The sequence below is a fragment of the Sinohyriopsis cumingii genome, chromosome 14 (assembly GCF_028554795.1).
Source record: "Sinohyriopsis cumingii isolate HCF-2022 chromosome 14, ASM2855479v2, whole genome shotgun sequence".
Lineage (NCBI taxonomy): Eukaryota > Metazoa > Mollusca > Bivalvia > Unionida > Unionidae > Sinohyriopsis > Sinohyriopsis cumingii.
Window position 1 is genome coordinate 12,317,861 of NC_142974.1, and position 9,309 is coordinate 12,327,169.

Sequence of the window (9,309 nt, forward strand, 5' to 3'; positions counted from 1 at the left end):
TGTAGATCAAGGAACAAATTTCATTAAGTATACATGTAGGTCAATGAATGATTTTGGTTAACTATACTTATAGACGAAGGAATGAATTTGACTATTTGTGGGTGCAAGAATGAATTTTTTCTATACATGTAGATCAAGGAATGAATTAGGTTAACTTATCCTCCATGTTCAAGGTAAATGATGTAATATTACAATGCAGAGGGGTTGTATCTTCTCCATACCGATTAGATATTGTTTGATGGAGGTAACAGTTTAGGCAAAACTGACTTTGTCAAACGTGTGATCCAAAACAAAGCACTTTTGTTTGATCATCCTACGTAACATATTGTGTGATGTTACAATAAGTGACAGTCATTTTACTCATTGCTGGAAGAAGAGAGTAAAGGAATTCTTCGCGAAGATGATGGGATTGTCTATATAGCCAAGCGAATCTTGTCAGTCTCAATGACACATTAGGAATAAACGAAGAAATTAAACTTTGGTTCTCACAAGAATGTCAATATAGCCAAACGAATCTTGTCAGTTTCAATGACATGTTAGGAATAAACGAAGAAATTAAACTTTGGTTCTCACAAGAACGATATCATCGTAATGCCAGTATTTGCATTACTAAAAGTGTATTTCATCTAAGTAAAGAACATCACATGTTTAGTCTTAATGCTCGTCATATAGTGTTTAAGACTCCACGAGATAAATATCAGATACAGGCTCTGGCAAACCAGTTAGGAACATCACGGCTGAACAATGCTTATGGTGGTACTACTCAATTGCCACAAATATATTTACTCTATAATTTAAAACTTTTGCTCCTGATTATTTCAGATTTCATACAGGTTTATTTCACAATCAGCAGCAAGGTCAGGTCATGTACACACCGTCTTCCTGATTTCTTTCAAAAACATAAAACACCGTTCACTTCATTCCTTTCTGACAATATTGAAGAAGACTTCATGTTCATCTTATGCTCCTTTCAAATTAATTCATGTACTGTATGTCTGTATGTCATTATTGTGACAAATATATACATCTTCATTCAGATTTGTTAGAAGATAGTCTCAAAGACACGTTAAAATGGTTTACTTTAACAACAGTCAATTAAAACAGAGAATCATTCACATTCAAATTAGAAAACATAAAGTTGCCTTGAAACAACTAGCTTATTCAAGAATCAGTACTCAAACACACACACCTAGTCATCTTTAAATCATGTGGAAGACGATATCTAGGAGGAATCTTGATTCATTCACTTTTGTGATTCAATTGTACGACTGACAATAAAAAGGCAAACCCTGAAAAATCCAATAAGAAGAGGATAGTTGCAGCGAGTTCATACAATCGATGATGAATGAAAATCAAAGGGAGTCAACTCCAAATAGAAAGAGACGTATTACTGCTAGAATGCTCACGCATTCGCTAGAACCTTGATATGTGACCATCTCCATTGCCTCTTTTATTCACCTGTTAATGAGGATGCAAGCTGAACTTGATTTAAGGGAAGCACTTCTTCATTTAATTAAAATAAGGAAACCCATGTCTAAAGGGACAAACTCCATTGACACTTTCCAGTTCTTTTGCTGATGCCTCTACAGCCAACAAATAGTAACTCATAATACAAAGTACAAAACAGAGCAGGTGTGTTACAAAATTTCCTGGATTTGGCCAAACAGGAACTGGTGAGATTTAGTCCATTAAGAACACTAGTAGTATTGGTACCTAAAATCAGGTTGGTGTGATATCCAAACAATCAGTGGAGATGATTTCCGCTGCAAAAGATGTGCTGAAGAAAATTCACTTCATTGTTCCTTTGAACAAAGATGTCAAAAGGTAATATCATAATCGACAATTTTCTGAGAAACCTTTCTTTGTTATTTAACTAAAGGTTGGGAAATCTTGTTACTTCCAAATCACATCGTAGAAAGCAATCATTGAGAAAACACCTAGTAAATTTTGAATGTCGTTTGAACATTTGAAATAACCAATTAATTTGACAAGGATACAGAAACAAAGACTGGATAAAAAATGTCATCAGAATGAGTGTGTGAAATGTGATTTTGTAAATTGCTTGTGGATTTATCAGAGTTATGGCAAGAAGAGTTCTTGAGAATGATGTTGATCAGGAAATTATTCCGTTAGACACTTTCGGCTCATGTGCAACCTACTCCGGCATTTGACGAACCATTTAGCAGAATAATGATAGACTGTGTCGGTCCCTTACTGAAGACCGATTCAGGCAACCATTAATTGATCATACTGTGTGCATCCATAAGATTTCCGTAGGTAATTACTTTGAGGAACTAAAACCACTGGAAAAGCTTTAGCCAAGGTTTTTGTTTTACACATGTTGGCCATCCCAAATCTATCCAGTGTCACAAAAGGTAAAAGTTTGTCTGGAGTTTTCCAACAAGAAATGCATGACTTGGGCATCCAACAGTTCAAATATTCTGCCTATATCCCCGAAAGTCAAGAGGCTTTAGAAAGATTTAATGAAACTCTGAATAATATGGTTCAAACATATTCCTTTGAAACAGGAAAGCATTGTCATGAGTGTATTTGTTTGCTGTTATGGAATGAGTTTCAGTAATAATTGGGTTGTAGTCCTTTTGAACTGGTGTTTGGAAATCTTGCCAGTAGACCATTGAACTTATTAGAAAGAGAAACGTCTTTTAAATGAAGTTTCCAAACCTAATCTCTTTGACTTTCTTTCAGTTTGGAATATAAGTTGTTGAAGGCTTGTGAACAAGGAAAAATAATCTTCATTCTCCTCAGTCAAAACTGAAATTTACGAATGAGAGAAATTCGAAGGAAAGGAATTTTCAGCCTTGATTTAAAGTTTTGGCTCCCTTTTCAACAGGTAGTATTACTGTTAAATTCCCCTCATGCCCCCCCCCCCCGCCCCAATAATGTTAAATTTTCCAAATGTTCATACTAAAACATAAAGTAAACTTACCATGTAATGTCTGTTTCCGCAATGTAGCATTTAGCTTACAAATATTTTCATTGTAACAACAGAATACAGTTTTTCCATCTTATGTAAGCGTGAGTTTGTGATTTTTTATGTAATTGTATTTCATGTCCTGGTCATTATCTTGTCATTTTTTATGCTACTGTTAATCACAAAAAGAAGTAAATGGATGGATGGATGCCGGGTATCACTGTTACATCAGAAGTTATTAACCGGGATGCTTTAGGGACAATGTGAAACTAACAATTCGGGACTGTATAGGGTCAATGGGAATTTAACATGGTGGGACTGTCAAGGGACAAGGGAAATTGAACATGGTGTGACTGTCTTGGGACAAGGGGACTTGAACATAGTGGAACTGTCTAGGGACAAGGGGGACTTGAACATGGTGGGACTATCTAGCGAGAATGGAAATTGAACATGGTGGGACTGTCATGGGACAATGGGAGCCAGACATGATGGGACTATCTAAGGACAATATGAATTGAACACGGTGGGACTGTGTATTGACAAGGGGGCTTGAACATGGTAGGAATGACTAAGTACAAGGGGACTTGTACATGGTAGGACTCAGTAAAATGAGAATTGAACATAGTGGGACTGTCTTGGGACAAGGGGACTTGAACATGGTGGGCCTTGGACAGTCGTTATTTTGGGAGAAGGAAAATTAACGTGGTGGGGTAGTATAAGGACAAAGGAAATGGAACGTGAATCACGTCATGTTAACATATGAAGCATGTCATCGGTCTTCTTTTTTTCCTCAGATCTCTTCAGGCAGCATTGCCTCTCCAAATAGATCCTTCTTTTCCAAGTAACCGTATATGTAATCTTCGTGATAGCCCATGATGATGTCTCACACATGGGATAGTCCGGGCTGAAAGAGTATCCCTGATATGAGGGTAGACGACTCCACGATAGTCCACATCTTGTCACGAGCCGCCAGTACTTATGCTTTAAGAGTAGATCCAAACGGATTGACCTCTTTTAAACACCCAAACGTGCATCACAAAGTTCAGACAGTGTAGAGTCTTTCTTCCAGTTAGAAGAGAGCTACTTGTGACGTCACATACCATATATACGTGCGCTAGCATCTGTGCGCAGTGAATCGATACGACATAGTTCGAGCATGGCGGAAACTGAAAAGAACCTGATGCATTTGGGTGCAACTGCAGTAAAGACGTGGAGTGATGGCATGGCTGCTACCAAAGCAACCAGGCACAATTCCAGAAGAGTATGATTTTAAATAGGATTTAGTCTATTTTCTCTCCGCTTCGCAAGAATTTGTACCAGTATCTGCATGTTCAACGGCTTCCCCTTCCTTACCACAAGTCGAGGATTTTGGACAGAGAAAGAAGGAAGAATTGGAGAAATTTTTACAACAGCGCAAAGAAACAGAACAACCTTTGTATTTCAAAAGCAACAGCGAGAAGAAGAGGCAAGAAGAAAAAGGGAGGAAGAAGAAGCAGCAGAGAAGAAACAAGGTCTTGGAGAGAAGGACGGTGGAAGTAAAACGGTCACGTTGCTACTAGATATTTTGACAGAGTTCAGGAGTCTGAGAAAAATATATCAGTAGCAGTGATCTCTATCACATCGTCGACAAGAGCAGGTGAAGAAGTAGAACGTGGTCGTGGCAAAGGTATACGGTAGTTAAAACTTATTGCCTCCTGTTGCCGAGTTTGTTAGAAAACAATCCCCCAATGGTCCTTTTAATGGCCACCAACCTGTCTAGAAAAGAGTGAAGATTGCAAAATTAAGTAAAACTTAATTTCATTTTTCCTGTATTGTTTGAATGATGAACGTGTGTGAGTGCGTAAGTGTCTTTCCTTATTATTATAAAAATCAAACCCAAGAGACACTTTCGGTTTCTTTCTGGTATATTCTTTTGTAGAATTTACAATAAAATTTCACAACACATCAGCAAAAGTTCATTTGCTTCTTTTCAATCTTTCTTTCCACTTTATTAAAAATTTCTTCACAGCCACAGGTGTTACTTTTTCTTCTCGTCATCGCTTGTTATATTTATAGACGAGAATGGGTTTATCTTTTTTAGAGGGTTCTTCTTCATTATCGGAAGCTCTCTCCTCCTTCTCTTGTTGTTTCTTTGATCGGTTCTCTCTTTTCTTAGGACAGTCTGAAGACCAATGTCCATTCTCCTGAGAATGATACCATTTATCTTGACTTTGTCTCTACTTTCTCTTGTCTTGCTTTGATGTTGTGATATTATGTTGCCCGATGTTCTTTCTCCTGGCAGGTATAGCAAATATATTGACTTTTAACTCGAAAAGATGGGGAGTAGACCGTTGCCTTCTCTTTAGTAAACATTTGTATGACGCCTAGCAATGCATGCATCAGAAGTTCGATCTGTGTTGTCTCTTCCATCTTTTTGACTGTTTGGGAGTGGAATGAGTAGTCTTATGGAAGACACTCACCCTATACATAGGGTCCCTGGGTAAATTTAGTCATTTACTATTTTGCAATCAAAATGAAACTATCGAAAGATTTCAGTGAGAAAGGGAAAGAATGTCAAAGGCCGCGACGTGACATATCACCTCACACAGTAGCTGAAGTCTTGGCTCAAATCTGTGGGAACGACTTTGAAGACGACATGAGCGCTCCTGAATCAACACCCTTACATCATCACCGAGGCCTAGAAATTCTACTTCCAATGAAAGTCAACCACTAGAATCTGAAACGTTTTACAAAATTCGAGAGACGTAAAAACTCCGTCAGAAAATGTAAAACTACGGCTTACACATACACGGTGAAGTTTGAAGATTTCAAGTCAAACTTACCGTTGGAAAAAATCAGAAGGGTTCATCACCTACTTGTGGGATTCCTTGTTACCCAAACCGAAACGACAACAATGCCAAGCAAAGAAGATGGTTGCTTAAGACTTCTCCATTTATCGCGACAGTTTGAATTCGCTCATCTGGATCGAGTTTAGCAGCCGGCAGAGCTGACACTTTCCAAAGTGTTCGAGGAGTTTCAACATGTTCAGCAGTCCAATGATCAATTTCACATCGCCGATGGGAAAGCTACTCTTTACATGACAAACGTTTCTCCTACGAAAGGGGAAAGAGGCAAAAAACGTTATTGGTGGACGACCTTCGAACACTAAACACAGCATCCTCCGAATTAGCAATACTTAAGTCAAGACGTGTTTATCCAGAGCCATCATCGTGGGACAAAGGTATGCCGACAAGAACGACACGGAAGAATAAAAAACCCTTAGAGAACATTTGAAGATCGGACAGAGCACAGCAGCAAAGTGGAACAGAATTCATGTTACAGCAAGCTGGCCTATCCAAAGATACGCCTTGCGGAAGTTTATAAAACTGAAAAAAGTGTTGGACATCTTGGCTCCACGCTACACGTTGTAAATGCACTCTCAAGAAATGCGCGGACCTCTGATGTTTCGAGGTAACGATTTTCAAAATGGAACATACATTAACGTCTATCATCACGAAGAACATTTCGATGCCATTACCAGTATAATCGCATTCCTCGGATACGGTGATTATGAGCAATGCGACTATGTGTATAACAATCGGGAGCAACACCTTCATTGTGGACCAAAATGTCGGTTTTGTTTAGCCTCTAAACCTTGTTATCATAAAGCACAAGAACGAACGCATTGCTCAGCTTGTTAGCGACCTTGTGTCAGCTCTACGTGTTATCAAATCATCTCATGACGCAAGGTTTACAGAGGAAACGTTCTTGTCAACGGCTGAGATTGTGCTTCTCTTGTAGACAAGTGATATATACAAATAGTGCCAGTGTGCACGTTCGTCGAGGAGATAAACAATGTGACATTTGTCGCCAAATTGTGTACTTGGACTATGAATGATACATTAAAAGCCAAAATAAAACAGGAGGAGGAGGATGACAAAAAGAAAAGGAATTTTATTGTTTTCGGTTTCGAATGCATGAAAGAGACCGGTATTCACATTCATATTTTCTGCGTGGCTCATCGAGCGCGCAAAATGTTCATCCTATAACTTATTTCATTGCCATCACTGTAGCAATATTCCTGGAGGAAGTGAAAAATCTATCGCGGACCTAGCACGCTGGCCGATTTTGCCGATGGATCTAAGACTCTATCGACGTCACTTGGAGTCAAGAGGATATGCTACGGTGATGGATCACAATTTCTCGGGATACAATGGACAGTTTTTTTTCTCAAATACTATACAGAACAAGGCACAGAATGCCCTAAAGTCAACATGAAAGCAGCCAGAATTATTTCCATGCCGGTTGGAAAAATACAGTTTTTTAGTCATGCCTTTGAGACGAATACCTAAAATGTTTGGAATGACAGAAATGGCCCAATGATATTTCTGCAAGTTTTCAATACCGAAGCCAATCAAGGTGCCGTTCTACCACATTTGCCTGAAGCTTGCTACTACAACCCGGCAAGACGTGCGCTGAATAACAAGAAACGAGAAGTTTTTCCTCGCTTTGTACAAAACCAAAGATTCGGACCCTTTCGACTTTTAGGAAAAAATGTTAGTGTCGCTCTTACGTTGACATTTTACGGCGCTGATATAGAAAATTTCCAGAACTGTTCGTGGCGCACGGAGGGATAGATCCCTTGAATGAAGTCTGTACCATTGTCAATGTGTGCTCCTTAGTGTACTGCAAACGATTCATGCCCGATAAGGCCGTGGCCGTCATTGAAACTACGAACTTCATGAAACGTCTATACTCGGTCTAACCTCTGCGTTGGCTACATTACTTGCGTGAAAAGGAAGACAGATGGATCCAACATACCAGAAACGGAGGAGTAGAAAAGACCATTCGAATTTATTTGGTAGATGGCTGGGACTTAGAGGACTCCAAGATCGTGTATCAGTTGAACTGATTCTTTTATCACAGATGTCCGATCTGTTGCCCTCAACGTGATACTAAAATTCAATTTTTACAGCGTACCATAGACGACTTGTATATATAAGGATGTATTTACCCAAACAGAAAATCACATTTGCCAGTATCAGTAATCATAGTTCACCCTATCTAATTTTGTTTAATATATTTTGGGATCTATTTATCGGAGTGCTATACCTCACAATCAATGACAACATGTACATCCAACAAACATGTAAAATTACTAGTCAACTGTGGAGAAAAACATCGTGGGAAGGGAATAGGAAATCAATTAATGAGCAAAAGTGTAGCTATTAACCCCAAGGAATACTATGGAAAGCCGCAAGAAATTTCATGTTTGGCAATGGATATGCAGGACGTATTACTAATGCCCCAGAGTTAATTATTAAGTTAAACGGGGAAACCGGATATCATTTGTATCCAAGAGACCCACCTCACCCCTAACACCAAATGTTCTCCAAAAATTTATGGTTACTCCATATCATTTCATTACCTACTGCTCTAATGGAAAAATGGAGGGGGACTGGCTATTTACGCCAGCGACAACCTAACGAATGTCTCTCCAGGGATAACACAATCACTTATCGACCCTTATGATACCCTCAAGTATCAATCGGTCAAGGTCAACATTGGCGAAATTAATCTAGAAATTTTCAACATATATGACCCCGGGGGGAGTAATTCGACTAATATCAACTCTTACAGATCAATGGTTATCAATTCAGGGGCACACACTATTATTTGCGGAGACTTCAACGCGCGCAGCGACACATGGGGCGAGAAGATGACTGATTAAGGGGAAAATTCTTGGAAAAGTGAGTTACTATCGACAACCTAGTGATGGATAATAGCGGAGAAAAACTAAAATTAACCCCGAAAATGGAGCTTTATCCGCAATTGACTTAGCGATATGTTCGCCTAAAATAGCTGAAATCGCTGATTGGAAAGTAGACCACGATAGTAGTCTCAGTAGTGCCCATTTCCCAATAATCATAACCATTAACAGCTGCAATACCCCTGGTGGAATGAAGAATGCAAGCAGGCAATTGAAGACAAAAGACGGCTCTCAACAAGTTTAAACACTCAAAGGTTATGAAGGAATTTTTGATTTGTTTTTAAGAAAAAGAAAAACTAACAAAAAGTCACTCTCACCGATAAGAAAAGAAACATGGCCCAAACTTGGTTCGTCCGTCAACATCACAATTAATGCTAAACAGGTATTGACAAAATTAAATCTATTACTAAAAAACAAACATATGCGACCCCATAAATACAAAAGCAATTACGAATCAGGACAAACCTGACAAACTAGCGAACCATTTCGTGGGGATGAGTATCAACTCTAATCACTCCAATCAATTTCAAGAGCACAGATTGAAGATCTAAACCCAACATCTCCATCTCTTTGAAGTCCACGGACCTCAGGTAACCCGCTTAAATCAGGATTTTACAATCTACAAACG